The sequence below is a fragment of the Mycteria americana genome, chromosome 10 (assembly GCF_035582795.1).
Source record: "Mycteria americana isolate JAX WOST 10 ecotype Jacksonville Zoo and Gardens chromosome 10, USCA_MyAme_1.0, whole genome shotgun sequence".
In the NCBI taxonomy this organism is placed as follows: Eukaryota; Metazoa; Chordata; class Aves; order Ciconiiformes; family Ciconiidae; genus Mycteria; species Mycteria americana.
The window spans coordinates 26,317,811-26,333,629 of NC_134374.1; the positions used below are offsets into that span (position 1 = coordinate 26,317,811).

At 50.8% G+C, this 15,819-nt stretch overlaps 1 long non-coding RNA gene across 1 annotated transcript; it reads right to left on the reverse strand.

Annotated features, from left to right (window-relative positions):
• Nucleotides 1-4,436: 4,436 nt before the first annotated feature.
• LOC142415321 (uncharacterized) lies at nucleotides 4,437-11,354 on the reverse strand. Its single transcript, XR_012777375.1, has 2 exons — nucleotides 9,972-11,354; nucleotides 4,437-6,841 (listed from the first exon to the last, which is right to left on the reverse strand). It is a non-coding gene; the product is annotated as an uncharacterized LOC142415321 (long non-coding RNA).
• Nucleotides 11,355-15,819: the final 4,465 nt, after the last annotated feature.

Consider the following 15,819-nt stretch of genomic DNA (forward strand, 5'->3'; position numbering starts at 1 on the left):
CTCCAGACGGATGGTGACACATGCGTACGGGTGTCAGCCAGTTATGCTCCTGGCCCTTTAAGCCTCGCTCTGAAATGTAATACTTCAGGAATATGATGGTTTAAACAATTTTAGGCAGTGAGTCAGTTCCGGATTATCAGCCTACAGCAGGAGGGTAGTGACTCTCCCTCATAAATTAGCAACCAACAAGCTCTTCCCTTTGATGAATGTTATTTTAAAGACTCATCTCATACACTAGCTCCAAGTACACTGCCCATTAATCACTGCAAAGGAACATTGCACCCTCCTCCCCCTGATGGTTTTATTCCTGGGATGACTAGTTCAGCATCACCAGGAGAGAAAAGAAAGAGGGAGAAGGAAACAGAAAAGATGAGGTCCCACCAGGCACGTGGGGAAGTAGGTGCCGTTATGGGAAAGTCACCTCAAGTGATGGGAAGGATGGGAAGCAGCTTGCAAGGCTTCCAGACCTAAAAATATCAGAAAACAACTAAACCTATACCTGCCAAAGTTTTGCCTGGCTTGGGAAAAAGGAGTGGGAAAGGTCCTGTGCCAAAACGTGAGCGGTCAGAGCCTGGGTAGGGTAGGCTCCGGTTGCCTCATCTGACAGCATCTGACCAACGGCCACACGCCCTCTCAGTTCTTATACGAGCTACGCTTATTCCCACTGACTGCTGCTGTCTCACCAGTGTTTAACTCTTCCACTACTTAAACGAGCTCCTCAGCTGGGCCGTGAGTCTGTACCTCTATTGTTCTCCACAAGCTGTGATTTACCGAGGAGGAACATCAGTGAAACACATCGTGACAGCAGATGAAGCTGCTGAGAAACAAGTTCCTTGCACGTGGCTTGGATTTCATATCTCAGTTTCTAAAAACTGCGAGAATCTGTGATTATCCCTAAAGTAAACTTAGCGATACCAGTGAAGAGCCTCTGGGTATGACTGAGCAGAAAAAAAGTCCCAGAAGTATCAGTTCAGTGAATATTTATTCTAACTCGCAAGGCATCACGGAAGGGTGGTGACTGCAACAACTGCCAAGATGTGATCCAATCGCCTAAGATCTCAGACCAAGTTTATTTGTGGTCTAATTCTGCTTGTTTCTGTGAAGATAGAAAAGGTCTGCCCTTCACATCCAGTACTCGTGAAGGGGATTACATTTCGAATGGGGCTTGTATCTCTATGTACACATACATATATGTTTATATACACATATACACACACATTTTCAAGGGTGAAGAAGGAACCACTCTCTGACCCTGTGGAACCAGAGACTGATGTTGCTTCACGCTTGATTCAGAGCACAGCGAGGGATTCACCCCTAGTTTAAAAGGGCTCACGCAGCGATGGCTTCTGCCCGGTCTGGCAGATGCTAGGCCTTCAAGAACGACGCTGCCCAGACGCTCTGCTCCCGTTATGATGCGGTAGCAGAGGAATGCTGATGGCTTGTAGCTGATTGCGTGCTCACAGCATCATTTCTATTTATTCCTCGCAGGCTTCATGCCACCCTAGTGTTGGCTCAGCTCAGACAAGCTAAAGCATATGCTTATTTGGAAGAGTGCTTTAAACTCTTAACTCTTCCAGGTGAAGTCCATCTTTCTGGAAACCCCTTTCTCTGCCTTCCCAGGAGTCTCTCCAAACTTCCTGAGCCATTCTCCTCTACTGAGACCCCGTCCTATACTGGAGTCTTGTTTGGAGATTGGTCATTTTGGGGCAAGATTTAAGAGAGTCACAGTCAGTGCTGGTCTTGTAGACTTGCCCATTTGCTCAGAATTTTGAGGAACCCCATGGGCAACACTGCTCCTGGCACTGCTTAGTGCTGCTTCAAACCATGAACAACTTCATGCTAGAATTTCATGACTGGCAAACCAGTAAGCTACATTGACAAGAGAAAGTAAATCTTCACTTGGCTTATGTTCCACCACTGACTATCCGCAGAGAGACTTCAGCTCTAAACCCCACCTGATGAGAGACTGCTGCAGCATCCCTCCCTGGAAAGGGCCCAAAGCACGTTAACCAGGGGAATTACTCTGGCATGCTTTGCTCAAGATGAAGCATCCGACGCCTGCTCACACTCATGGGAGGGTGACTCCTCTTCCCTGATCCCACAGGCCCAGGAAAAGTTCCATAAGGATTTTTAAAGCCCTGATGAGAACTCATGGAAGTTTGTTTCAATTGGCTTTAAAAAAAATCAGGTAATAAAAGGCCATGGGGATCCTCCCATGAACTTCACTGGGCCTAGCAAAACACCACCTTTAGTTTCACAGTTCTTTCTTCCCATTGTTTCTGCACCTCACCTTCCAGATCTTTTTTTTCTGTGGCTTACACTGTATTACCAAGTGCTCCCTGAAGAAGTAAAAGGAGACTACCACACTGTTATTAGGTTGGCAGGCTCATTAGCAAAGGCATTAAAATCAAGTTTGCATGTTCTAAAATTAATAAAGCCAAATTGTGGTGTATCCAACACCTTTAAAATTGTACAGGCTACGGGAGGAAAGTGGGGCGCGTGCCCGCCTGGTTGCACAGGCAGCCCCGGAGGAAGTGATTTTCCAGGGAAAGAAAACTGCTGAGCAGCAGCAAGGTCCACCTGCAGCGGAGGGAAGAGTCCCTTGCATCACGGGCTTGCTAACTTAATGAGGAATCCTTTAAACGAAGGTTGACGAGGTTGGTGACGTGAGCCTACAGGTGGGTCCAAACCACAGATACCTGGAAGGAAGCCTGGGCACAGGCAGCCAGAGCAGGGACAAGAAGGAAAATAATGGCTCATTTTTGTTCACCCTCTTTGATGTCTGTGACCTAATGAAAGAAATACACAAGTAAGCTCTTTGCCAAGAACAGCAGAAGATTCCTATACCACAAACTTTCAAGCAGAAAGTCAGTTGTCTGCAATAGGAAAATATTATAAAATAGGAATTTCTTTAAGTTGCTGCTGGAAAATATTTTTCACCCAAGATTTTTTTCAGTTTAAGCTTGATAGCGCTAGTTCGTATTTTAAGCTAAAAAAAAAAAAATCAATTTTTCCCATGGCAATTGGCAACTCCTTTTGCTGGCTAGATCTCCTGTGAAACTAGACCTTTTCATAAAACATTTTGAAAGTCTTGTGTGACCGGCAGCTGTCATACTGGCTCACTTTTACCCCTTTCATCTCCTTCCTTAGCTCACTGTGTCTCTGAACTATTCTGGGTATTTTTGGGAAACTGGCAAAAAGCCTCCGGCAGAGGAACAGCAGAAACCCCTGGGTCCCTTCTTTTGCCCCGTGCAGTGGTTACAGATCACGATCTTCACCTCTGGCAAATGATGCTGAAACCACCAGGTCCACAAGCAGCACGGGTGGGTCCAGCTACGTTTGCAAAGGCGCCCGCGGAGGCAGCGGCTGGTGGCAGGGCGCGGTGCCACGCCAGCACGTTAGGGAGGTGGGTTCCGCATCAAGTGCCAGGTCTTTGCTGCATAGAAAGCCCTGGTGAAGCTTTGCGAGCCCGGAAGGATACAGCCAGGGACCCTCAGGTACCCCGTGCCCCGACCGCTCTCTGCAGTCCCCTCCTGGCCCGAGCCCTGGCAGGTTGTCACACACCCAACGGCCTCGAGTCTGAGCCAAAACGTGACAGTAAGAGTCTGCTAAAGGCGACACGCAGAAGGCTTTCCTTTAAAAACAGCGCCTTTGTGGGATTTTTTCTGTTGTTGTGCATTTGCTTGGTTTTAAGGCAGGTAAAGAATTCGCAAAAAAGTTTTATAGTTAGAGTTTTTCTTTACCCAGAGGCAGAAGTTTATATTTTTCACTTAATATTTCTAGAAATAGCAGAAACAGTTGCTTGAGAAACCTGTGCACATTTTCAGAAGAAAAAAACCAAAAGCTTTCATGGTTCAAATCTGACGTGATTTATGCTTTCTTTAAACATACGTGCCAAAGTTTAACTTTTCTTTCTTTTCAACTTTTTTTAAAAAAAAAAATCTTTTTCATACAGGGAACAAAAATAGAGCTTTTTGCATTTTAAATGCCAGATTTTAAAGTGCCCGGCAGCCCAGGGCGACGCGCGCCAGCTGGCCCTTGGCCACAGCCCCGGCGGAAGAGCGAGCGGGAGGCTGGCGGCACCCGCACCAGCGGAGGCGCGGGGCAGGGGAGCGGGACCGGCTCCTCCTGCCGCCCGGCGCAGGGCAGAGTGCCGGCTGCCCGCGGGTCAGGGCTGCAGCCCCTGCTCCCCAGGCCTGCCCGGAGCCCCGCGCAGGGTAAAGCTTTAGCGTGTTCAGCTGCACAACACCGACGGCAGCACCCCAGCGAGCGCAGCGGTTTGGGGATTTCAGGCGAGCGGTGCGTACGAAGAGCCTAACAGAAACGCGACGGGCTTCGGAGGGCAAGAGGAACCTCCGGCTGCGCAGAGCCCGAGCGGAAAGGCCGAAGGGACGCCGGGGGTGTTTGTCTCTTCAGGGAGACACGAGGGCACCGTGGTAAGGAGGACAAGAAGTGTTTTAATAGACAGGCATTTGCTATCATAGGAAAGAACATTTGTCATCATAGATGAACATTTAGTTCATCCAAAAGTCTCGGACCACAAAGAAGATTGAACCGACATTTATATACACACACGGTAATTACCAGGGACATCAGCACATCGCACGAGTTCCCTAGACTGAAAAGATCACAAACTGCATGTTGCTAGGTACCTTGCTTTGGGAACTGCTGCCTGAAAGCCCAGCCAGCTTCAGCAAACTGAAGAAAGGCACAACAGTATTTAATTGCAATGGCATGACTCAATTCACATACAGTTCACAGTCAGGATCCAAACCAGCAAAGGCTAAAACATAGACTGAAAAAAAAATCTTCCAGGAGAGAACAGACATTCTGCGGCAAGATTTGAGGGGGTTTTTTCTCTTCAAAAGAGGAACCACAATTGAAGCAAAATTATCATGTCAACTTCCAGCCCTAGCAGCGAGCCCCAGGGTGGAATCAGCTCTTCCCAGCAGAGAGAGCAAGAAACCAAAGCACACCCCTAATCCCAAGAAGAGGTCCCCCAGAACACGTCTGAAACCTGTTCTTGGAGACACGGGGGAAGGCAAACGGTCCTTGAATTTCTGTTACCCGGTTGTACCTGGACTCACACTTCACAGTGCCAGGCTCTCTCTAAATCAAGGATGTTTCCCCAAAATACCTTTTGGTACATATCGTGACAACAAGACACACAGGAATCTGGCTTAATATCTTAATAGCTATTCTCTTAAGTTTCTTAAGGCAAGCCTATCATTATCTGTCCTGCAGGGCAGGAGACCAACTCAGGAAATTGGGAAAGAGGCATGAAAAAAAAATAAAATAAGCCACTTTGTGGCAACAAGCTCACCCTTCTCTGGGAGCTGGATGCAATGGATCTGGCCGTCTGCTGGGAGCAGGGGGAGGAAAGCAGCATGCTGAGGAACCAGAAAGGAGCTGGGGGAGCAGACTCCTAGAAATAAGCCCTGGGTGATCAGGTGATGAGCTGCAGCTTGCTCGGGGGACACCCGCAGCCGACACCTGAAGGGGATCGCCACCATCGCACCCGGCAGGGTCACTGTCTTCAATAAGCTTTGATTCCTTTTCTCACGTTACTCAAGATGGGAGATTGATGCCACAATCTCCCGTGGCATCCCAGCCATCTGCCAGCACTTTGTAACCTAAAAGCATGTATATATATTTTTTCAAAATATACTTTGAAAAAAAGTCCTGATTTTTTAAAGGAGTGAGCCCTAATCAGCCATCTGATCCATTGTCATCCGTCCTGACAGTAATGACGCCGTGCTTTCCCCAGGCTCTATGCACGGTGAAGCCTGCTAAGCCCCAGGAAGGGTTTCTGTGTGTTTAGGCAACATATAGGGCACTCTCATCACCTTCATCTCACGCAGGATAAAAATCTTTGGGGGTGACCCCTCACCAGAAGTCCGCTTTAACTCTGGAGTGTGTTGGAGAGTGGAGAAAAGGAACAATTCTGGGATTTGGGCAAAGTTGTTCCTTCCTGCAAAGCCCCGGCTTTAGCCTCCGAGCCCTGAAACATCTCTCCAAACACAAGGAGTGCAGCCTGGGTAAGTGGCTGTGAGTAATCCTGTTTGGCTGACATTTTTCTGATTTTATCAACTTTTAACTTTTTGATGACCTTCCTGAGTAAGTACAAACATTGTAAATTATACAACTCTTGAAAGCAGGAGCTGGCAATGTGCGATACAGCAGCTGTCAGGAGTGTCATTCCAACTCGAGATGATGGCAGATTCAAAGCATTTTTAATAATGCTTCTGATTGTTATTTCTATCTAAAAGAAAAAAGGAGAAAAAAAAGAAGAAATACATAATGAGAATTGTGTGGTTTGCTTTTACAACACACTTTAGTTGAAAGCTTTGTAGCTTTTCATACAAAATGAAGTGATGAAACCTTTTTCCCACTTGCGTTCATGTAACAAGAAGGAAGCACTCTCCCAAGAGATTAGCAGAAAGACCTGATCCCACATCTGGAAACTCAAAAAATACCCTGGAGGCACGTACAATAGGGTAATATGCTGCAGGTGTTAACGCAACCAATAACCTCTGCTCCGGGACCACTGGCATGCGACACGTGAAGTTCTGCGAGGTCGGGCCAAGCGATATCCCCTGTAGTCTCATCCTCGGGCAGCGAGAGGCAGAGGCCATTCCCTGGGAAGGGCGGTCGCCGCAGGCAGGCTGGCTGGGCGCGCGGTGCCTGCTCCGGGCAGGCTGGTCTGCTGCGCGGCAGGCTCGGGTGCATCTCCAGAAAGGCTCGCTGGGACCCGCGTTTAGCTGTGGTACAGCAGGCTACGGCAAAGGCTCTATTAATTCGGCTACACAGCCAGGGAAATGTTTTGTTCCTTTCCCGAAAGCTGTGGTAACAAGTAATGATTTGTAGTAAGTTATTTGTGGTCTGATTCTGCCACCTTTCCGTACACAGCGAGCCATGCCTTGTTCCCTGCAGGGCTTTTGTGTTGAGGTACCAGCTCCCGGGGAGCGCGTGGTTGAATGTGACCCTTGTCGCTAAACACGGCAGGAGCTTTAGGCAGAAGAAAGAGGAGAAAGAAAAGTTAATGGCAACTAATCGCAGTATTCGTCACTTAAAGCATTCACAGAACTTCTGCAAATATTAAGTAATTACTCACAATATTGAAGGTGAGTAGGTGTTAGTGAGGTGCGGGTTTGAGCTCTACCCTACTCCTTCAGAAAAGCTTTACCAAGACATTAATTCGAAAGAGCTGACTGAAGTTTATGTCTTCGGCTTTCAGATGCTAAAACAGGGGCGAGAAAATGGGATTTTGATGGATGCGATACGGGAAATGAGCGAGGTGAGGAAGCGAGCGACGTTTTAGCGTGGGAGCCGGCACCGCTTCCCTTGCGGTGTGCCACGGGGCTGGCGCGCGGGGACAGCCGAGCCCCGCTGCCGGCCGCGGCTGGGCCCCGTCCTTCCCCGGCGCCTCAGTTTCCCTCTCTGTACTGTGACCTGTGCAGAGACTCACAGCAGATCTTGCCTTCAGCTCTTTCCCCCATCCCCTGCTCACGCCTTTTTCCGAAACAAATCCGAGCGAGCGGCAGGCCGGTTGCGCCCGGGCAGCTGTCCTGCAGCGGGGCAGGAGATGGGCTGGGCAGGCAGCGGCAGAGCAGCCCGGGCTCTCCGAGCAGCCCTCGATGCCCGGTCCCCGCCGGAGCAGGCTTTCGGCAGGTGCGCGGCCGTGGATGGTGACAGCTCTGCCGACCCCGGGAAGGAGGGGAGGTGACCTGGGGGTCCTTCGCAGCCTGCCAGCACCAGCCAGCACCAGCCCGGGAGCCCCGCGCGAGCGGCACTCTCCTGAAAGGCGTCTGCTGCCGTGTGGCTGAGGCGAGGGAGAGAGGCAGGGCTTCTGCCACAGGTCCCACGGACCACAGCATGGCCTGATTCCCCTCGGGAGCATCGCCAGCTTTTGCTCAAGCCAGCCTTGGCCTCGCAGCACCACTGTTTAGTTTTCCTCCGCTCCCAACAGAAGCTGCTTACCTGGTATCTTCTCTCCACAAAGCACTGTGGAAACAAGCACCACCGCCGCCATTTCACGCATGGGAAAAGAGCTCCCCCGGAACAGAAAGTGCCAGCGCATTCTGCAGTGGGGTCATGGTTGTAAGGTGTCTGTGCCCCCCTCCCGCGCCTGCCAGCACGCTGGCTGGGGGTGGCAGAGCAGCTTCACAGCCCTGACGCCCGCTGCACGGGAGGGTGTCGCGCCCTTGCCCAGGCTGCGGCTGTGGGGCTCGCTGCCGTGCGGGTCCGGCTGGGCACCCGGTGCCAGCCTCCCCGGCACAGCCCAGCACGGCGGCAGACCTGCAGCAAAGGCACTTACGGCTCCTGCAAGGACAGGGAGACGGACAGTAAATCCAGGGAGCTGGCATGGTCCGGGCCGTAGAAGTGTAGGAAAGAAAGCGCCTTCCTAAGAGATGGTGTGATGTTAGCTGCAGCCGGACAGACGATCGCTGGACTGCAGCCCGGGACCAGCCACGATACAATGGGCAGAAAGGACCCCTGACCACTTTCATTTCTGTTACATCTCTTTTGGAGTTGACACTCTTTTAAAAAGCTCCTTGGTCTGCTTCTTCTTCAAACAGAGCTTTGCCCGGGGCTGTGCAGGGCCCTGATACCGTTTTTGAGGTGTTCCCTAAGAAGGTGATCCTAAAAAGGATCTCAAAGCTCAGGAGGGTTCAGGACCTTGTCAAGTTTTTTTTCAGCTGCTAGATTAGATGGCTGCACTAGTTGTACCTCGCTGCTCACCCTGGGGGGAACAGTTTTCCAGAAACACGCAGGGCAACGAGCTTTGGGAAGAGCAATTTCAGCCTAGACACGTGAGGCTGTCCCCCCTACACGTTCAGGTTTAGCGTCACTGAACCACATCCCTCCGCTCCCCAGGCAGCGTTAAGGGAAATGACCCCCATGCCAGGGGAGTGCAGAACAGCAGAGACGTGCAAGCGAGCGAGCGCCTGTGAAAGTCACAGCAGAGCGAGTCTGTCGGAGGCGCTGAAAACGCCACCGTGGACCCCCGGCTGTTTTTCTGTCAGACTTGTTGCACTGACAGGAGAAGTTTTCTTTGTTTTCTCAGGACGTTTTTGAAGTGACGCAGCCTCTGTGGGGTCCCTCGCTGCAGCTGCTGCGGGCCCCTGGGGCGCGGGGCGCTGCTCCGGAGCAGGCTGACCCCACGGCGGCCGTGGTCTCGCTGCCAGCTGCCTCTGTGCCGCGGTGGGCAAGTCTCGCTGCCTTCCTTTTTCCATCTCTTCACGGGCGTTAACGGCGTGACTCAGCCGCCCCGAGTGCCGGGAGAAAAGCTGGAACGAGGCACACAAGCCTGTTTCTCCTGTGGTCCCGTACAGCCACATGCCCTTTCTCTTCCTTCTGGTCCTCCCGAATCAGTCCAACCTCTGTATCTCAGCATCGGTCATTCACTCCTATGACAAAGAGGGACATTACTCTACTTTTTTACTCCTCCATAGTCTTTTTAAAGTTGTCACTTTTTAAATTATTCTCACAAGACTAAGCCAACACCTCCTTTTCCAGTACTTTCTGCATAGCACTATGATCTTAGCATCCTTTCTTCTGTCAGCTGATGGGAACAAACCTTGCATACATTGCGCTTTCCATATAAAAAAATACCGAGCCTTGTGATTTTGAGACTAATGCAGAGGACTCGGGAGAAGAGTGGACAAAAGACAGGATGCCCACTTACGAGAAGAAATGGAGAAAAGAGTTGGCACGTTGTTCAAAACAGCCTTCGGAGCGGCGATGAAACTCTGGAAGACATGCTAATGACAGGGAAAAATATCTGTGGGATTCATCTGTTTGTTTTAACTTCCCCAGGGCAAGTGTTTTCCAGTCGTGGGCTTTTGTGTATATTTAGGTGCAATATTATTACTAACAAATCATAAGCTGGAAAGAGAGACGTTATGTCAGAGGACGCAAACTGATACCGTCAACATTTAGTTCAACTTCACCGGAAACCTGTCACCTACCTTGTCTCTTTTGGACGAGTCCAAAGTTTTAAGTTCGGTGTATCAGCGGTATTTGGCTACTCCCTGCTTTGGCTGACCATTGCAATTTAGTCATCGAGCCCTATTTTTAGTCATATGAATAACGAAGAACTTTTGGAGTGGATCCTGAAATGTCCTGAGACTCAACAGGAATGTGACAGTGGCACTCAGCGGAGCTTGCTTGCAAGTGCTTGATTTGTTCATTTGCACAGTGCCTTTTTATCCCAGTGTTTGTAGTGAGTCACATTTCCTCTGCCCACGGCTTCCTTGTAAAAAGTAGTATAATAATGAGGTACTCTTTTGGTAACTTAGTATTCAGCATAGGTCCAGGAAGTTAAGCTTTTCTATTGATTGTTTTCTATGGTTGTGAGCACAAAAGCCCCTGCCAAAGTCCTCTCTGCCAGGCTGGCTGGTTAAGATCTGTCAGTGAAGTGTTTCAAACACAATCGCTCCACTTCCTCTGCCGATCTGTGCTATCAGTTCTGGGAACTCGGGACTCGGTGTAGTTATCCAGCTCGGCTGCATTAGGAACCCGAGGCCAGGCTACCTTATCTTATTTATTTTAATGCGTTCTTTTAACTTAGATACAGAACTCCTCAGATGTATATTATGTCTGAGGCCCAAGAGATCTCTGCCAAGGCAGTAGGCAAAGCTCCAGAATTACAGCGCTGGCATTAGCAACAAGTGATTTAAACGGAGGCATGCCCCTGAAAAAGGATGGTTGTCTGGTTTATCAGGACCTTGGGTTTCTTGAGTCGCAGGTGAACTTCCAGGGACATGCATGCACACGCACAAATAATCTCTTATCGTATATCGATAATCTCATCTCCTGTTGTAGATGACTGAAGTGCTCCAAATAGGTGCCCAAGTTCGTATGATATTTCTCAAGTCCCTAATTATATTTTGATATGATTTTTCAAATTCTCTGAGAAATCCCTCTTCACTCATACCGCTATAGCACTACCGAAAACCAGCAGTTTAACGAGGGCTGCGTGTACGATAGCCTTCGTCCCACTTTCCATTGCCAAAGCAGCTTGAAAATTAATAAAGTTGCCCATCTCAGGTCATGATTTAGAGGACAGGCTTCTTTCTTTCCAGGCTTCTCTCCATCCCTTGCTGGCTGTTTCTGCTCTCGGTACCAGACCCCTCGGAGGAAGGCAGCGAGGGGACCACTTCTCCCGGGTGGGGGTAGCACCAGGTCAGCCACTTGAACATCTTCTTGGTCCCAGAGGCTGCTATGGGCAGATGTAATGCTTGACATCCGTTTTCACTTCTCCTGACCTTGCAATGCTGTTTCGGTCTTGCCCACGCCTGACCGCGGCCAGCAACGCCTCGTCAGATGCCATCTCCACCAGGCTCTAGGTAATACTTGGAGTGCCACTCTTCACCGGCCCCTTCGGGGCTGCCGTTGTGAGGGGGCAGAGGCACTGGGCCCGCAGCCCAGCTTCCCTGGAAGCAACAAGTCTGCCGGGTAACTTGCTTGGCCTCTGCCGCGGCCGCTGCCCCTCGCAGAGCTGCGGCTGCGGGCAGTGAGGTGGGGGGGGCTCCCCGCAGCCCCCCACAGCCCCCCGCCCTTCCCAGCCCACTACAGCCCCCCAGCCCACTACAGCCCCCCAGCCCCCTGCCCCCCCCAGCCCTCCCCAGCCCCCGCAGCCCCCCCGCAGCCCCGCACACCCGCGGCGGGGCCGGTGCCGCAGCGCCCCCTGGCGCCTCCCACGGGGCGGTTGTCAGCGCCCTTGGGAAGCCGGTGGCTGCGTGGGGCTCAGCCCTGGTGTCTCTGCTCAGCGTGGGGCTCAGCCCTGGTGTCTCCCCTCAGCGTGGGGCTCAGCCCTGGTGTCTCTGCTCAGCGTGGGGCTCAGCCCTGGTGTCTCTGCTCAGCGTGGGGCTCAGCCCTGGTGTCTCTGCTCAGCGTGGGGGTTCAGCCCTGGTGTCTCTGCTCAGCGTGGGGCTCAGCCCTGGTGTCTCCCCTCAGCGTGGGGTTCAGCCCTGGTGTCTCTGCTCAGCGTGGGGCTCAGCCCTGGTGTCTCTGCTCAGCGTGGGGGTTCAGCCCTGGTGTCTCCCCTCAGCATGGGGTTCAGCCCTGGTGTCTCTGCTCAGCCCTGGTGTCTCCCCTCAGCGTGGGGCTCAGCCCTGTCAGTTCTCCTCAGTGTGGTGTGTGTTCTTCCCTCTCCTCTTGCGCTTTCCTCCCTCGCAAAGGCAGCACAATGGCGGCCGGTGACGCGTGCTGACGGCAGAGAACACGGTCAGCTTAACAGCAGCTCCTGCACCAACGTACCTTTCAAAGCAACACACTGGAACAGGGACCTGGCGGCCCATAGCTTAATTTTGTCCTGTGCTGGGATCAGAGCTGATTCTAAACTTGTTGATGAAATTACCAGAAATCTGCCCCTCGTGCTGCGGAAATCCAGGCAGGCTGTTCCCCTGATGTGTTTATTCTTACCCGAGGAAACGTTTCTCATCCACCCTCCTGTTTCTTCTTGCCGGCCACCCCAGCGCCCTGGCTCTGCCAGCCACGGCCTGCGCTTGCACGACTCAGAAGTTCCTCGTGCCGGTGGCAGGCGAGGCTGGAGTCGGAGCCGTCGCGTTATTGCCGCGCTTACCGAACCCCACCGGACGTGCGTTGTGAACCCCACCGGACCCGGGCAATGCTGGAGCCAGGCGCCCGCCCTTCCGACATCTGTGGGGAGGGAGCAGGGGAACGCAAGTGCTGACGGCTGGGCCTCGCCTCCCTGTCACCGAGGGCACTTCAGCGGCTGCAGCAAAGCTGGCGGTGTAAATGTTATTCCAGGCCTTGCTCTCCGGTCTAAAAATCACCTTTCACCCCAGCCCGTAGTTGGGGCTCGGTGTCCGCAGATGCTGGAAGGTGGGATAGGGGCGGGTTGTGAAATCCCCCCCGCAGCCAGGAGAAGACCAGCCAAGACCCCCCCGACGCAGGAGCGCAGGTGGGGACCGCAACGCCCTGCCCTTCGGGCAGCCGCTCGCGCTCCCACCGTGAAGACTGCCAAGGCTGGACACCGATTCCCTGTGCTTCTGGAAGAGCAGGAAATGGCATTTACCCCAAAAGGCTTGAACCCGAGCACAAAGCTACAGGAATACCAGGACTCTTGGACGCTTGTTCATTAACAGGGAGTTCTCAAAGCCACTTTGATCTGATCCTCGGAACAGTCTTCCTCCCCTTTGGACTCTATGCATTTTAAACAAAAATATGGTTTCACGGAACAACATTTTTGCTCCCTCCTTGCCTCGGACACTTTTTGCTTTCTCTCATTGCCACGCTGCTCTGACACACTCAACACAACAGCGGGTGGGTGTCACGTGTGAAGCAGACACCAAGAGGGACCCGCGCTCTTCCCTGCCGAGTCATTCACAGCCCCGGGACACCGGGGGTTTTTCCCTACCCTAAAAACAGACCGAACATTTGGACCAAGTTGCAAAGTTAAAATGTAAGGCAAACATTTGTCTGAAGTAGGGATAATGCAAAAAGAAGAAAGCAGCTTCCTTCTCTCTCAACATGCTACAAGAAAACTTTATTAATATGGTTCTTTAGTAGGAGTACTCCAGTAAATGGAGTATTACTGGGAACATCCCGAACCTCGTTATTCTGTTTACAGATACCGGCTCTTGTGCTTCTCGGTGGCTCTGAGTCAGAACCAGTCACTAATCATTAGTATCTCAGCTCTGGGTTTCAGGGAAGCCCTTATGTAGATGACACCTGCTGTATTTTCATGCTTATTTAAGGTAAACCTTCCTTTGGGAAATAAGGTGCTAAGTGAGCTTTGAATCAGCAAGGCAAAACCTACAGGAGGTAACTCCAAGTTACGGCAGGTCGGTCAGAACGTTTGCATTGGCAGTGACCGGGGCAATCGGTTTTTCTCACTTGAAAAGTCTGTTCCATACCTCGTCAAAATATTCCGGAACAAAGCAAAGCAAACCACAAGAGAAATAAACCACTGCATTTTAGCGAACGAACGGAAGTGAAACAGCTGACACAGCGAAGTGCAGTTGTAGAAGTAAAATAAATGAGCAGTGCTGGTAACGCTAATCTTATAAAGAATTACAAGACCTTCAATAATGTCAGGACCTCAGCGTGACACATTCCAGCTGAAAAAGAGACTCCGATCTTCCAGGCCTTGGGATTTACAGTGGGGGAGTGATGAGACATAGCACAGCACGTGGGTGTGCCACCCTCCCAGACCGCAGACCCTTCATGAGCTGCCAGCAGCTCGGTCCCCTCCTGGCTCTCCATCATGCGGCGTCTGGTTTTGAAGACGTGCTTTCACTTCTTTCTTTGTGGTGGCATACCCAGAACAGCACCTTGCCAATAAACAGCCTGTGGGATTTTAAGCGATCAATGGGACAGCTTTACACCAGATTTCTGAGATGAATGTCGGTACAAATCCCATTTACTCTTGTCCACTTCTTGTCAGGAGAATATTAAAAACAAAAATGAATTAGGGACATCTTAAGTGTCAGTGCAGATGCCACAGGTGAGGGTTTTCCACTTGATAAAGCTGAGAATTTTGTTCTCCTAGGAAGAAAAAGAATGACTTCTCATTTTGTCATGTAAAATATCAGGTCCACTCTTCCCCACCTTCCCAGACACCAAGCTCTGGGCAAATAATGGCATCGTGAGAGTTAACACCTTTCTTGCAAAGGAAAAAATCATCAACAAGGAGCAATTCTTGAATCTGAGTCAGTGATCAAAAATTCAAAAAATGGACAAAGTCACCAGCAGAAGTGAAGTTGCTGTTAGTTGTACCAGCTTAATAATTACACAGTTAGCTAATAATTACTCCACTGCAAGCTTATCTCCTACACAATGAGCACTGGATTTTTTAGGAATAGCAATAATCCTAAACTGAGTCTAAATTTAGGTTACCATTCTGGCATGTTTATAGTCAGGTGCTTGGGAGGGAGCGCGCCTTGCGAGTGAACCTTCAGACTTCATCTTCTCACAGTTAAAGCCCCGATGAGAGCGACCCTCTGTGGATGGATATATTTCCCCATCCCTCTCGCTGACGTACACCTCTCTCTTTCTACGTCTCCCTGTTTTTCAAAATAAAGGCATTTGGTCTTGATTAGGAGAGAGCCACAATGCTTTGCGCTTTAATGGTACTGTGAAGTGAACCCCATTAACTGGTGCAGTTCCGATAGCGCAGGATGTGACTAATTCCCCCCGGCCTGTGCATTGCCTCCTGCACCAGGAGAACGTGCGGACACCTACTCCGCCTTTCCCTCCCTCGCTGGGGCAAGTCGCAGAGCGACCACGCCGCCTGCGGTGCCGGATGCGTGACGCAGACCTGCCTGAAATCAGCCAGGGCTTTTCCTTCGAATTTACGGACCTTTGAGTCAAGTTACGGAGGAAGGAAAAGAAACAGCTTTTGTTACTTTTAGCTTTTGCTAGAGGAGGAGAAAACACCCATCTGAAGCAATGTCGGTTTTAGACCTCTGGGGTTTTTTTTTCAAGTATTATATAGAAAAGAGATAAGGTTGTTTCTGCAGCATTATGTGGTATGGCACAGACTGTGTGCACATGAAGAAGACAGTTCCATATGAAAAGAAGTTATTTAGTGCCAAACTTGGTTTACCTATGTTACTCAGAATGACGGGTGTTTCTGTGGTGCCGCGTGACAGTATCGTTCTTCACTGAGCTTTCGTAAGAGCATATCTTTTATTTCCAAGTGAGAAAAAAAACCCGTTTTCATGGAACCTCTTTTACAGAGGTCTTGCTCTGGCTTCACAGCGCATTTCACACCATCATATGCTATTAAACCTCTGTCAGATGCTATAAAACACTGAGCCCCAACCCAGGCGCGCAGGTCAGTATCCG